The sequence below is a fragment of the Penaeus monodon genome, chromosome 33, assembly GCF_015228065.2.
Source record: "Penaeus monodon isolate SGIC_2016 chromosome 33, NSTDA_Pmon_1, whole genome shotgun sequence".
Lineage (NCBI taxonomy): Eukaryota > Metazoa > Arthropoda > Malacostraca > Decapoda > Penaeidae > Penaeus > Penaeus monodon.
Window position 1 is genome coordinate 12825440 of NC_051418.1, and position 239 is coordinate 12825678.

The following is a 239-nucleotide window of genomic DNA, read 5'->3' on the forward strand; positions in this document are numbered from 1 at the left end:
GCGCGAAGTCAAAGAACCCGCATCGCCCTGTGTGAGTGACTCATTCTCCTCATTCGCTCAACATTGTCCTCATCCTCGCGGTGACGTCATGCCTCGATAACACCGGCCCACCTCGCACTCGAGAGGACACAAGGCGGCCCTTTTTTGCCGGAGCGGAGCCTCGACGTCGGTTTGAGAAGCGCCGCGTCAGGGGAGACTCCTGAAAGATGTATGGGGTTGAGGCTAGGGAGGGGTTGTTG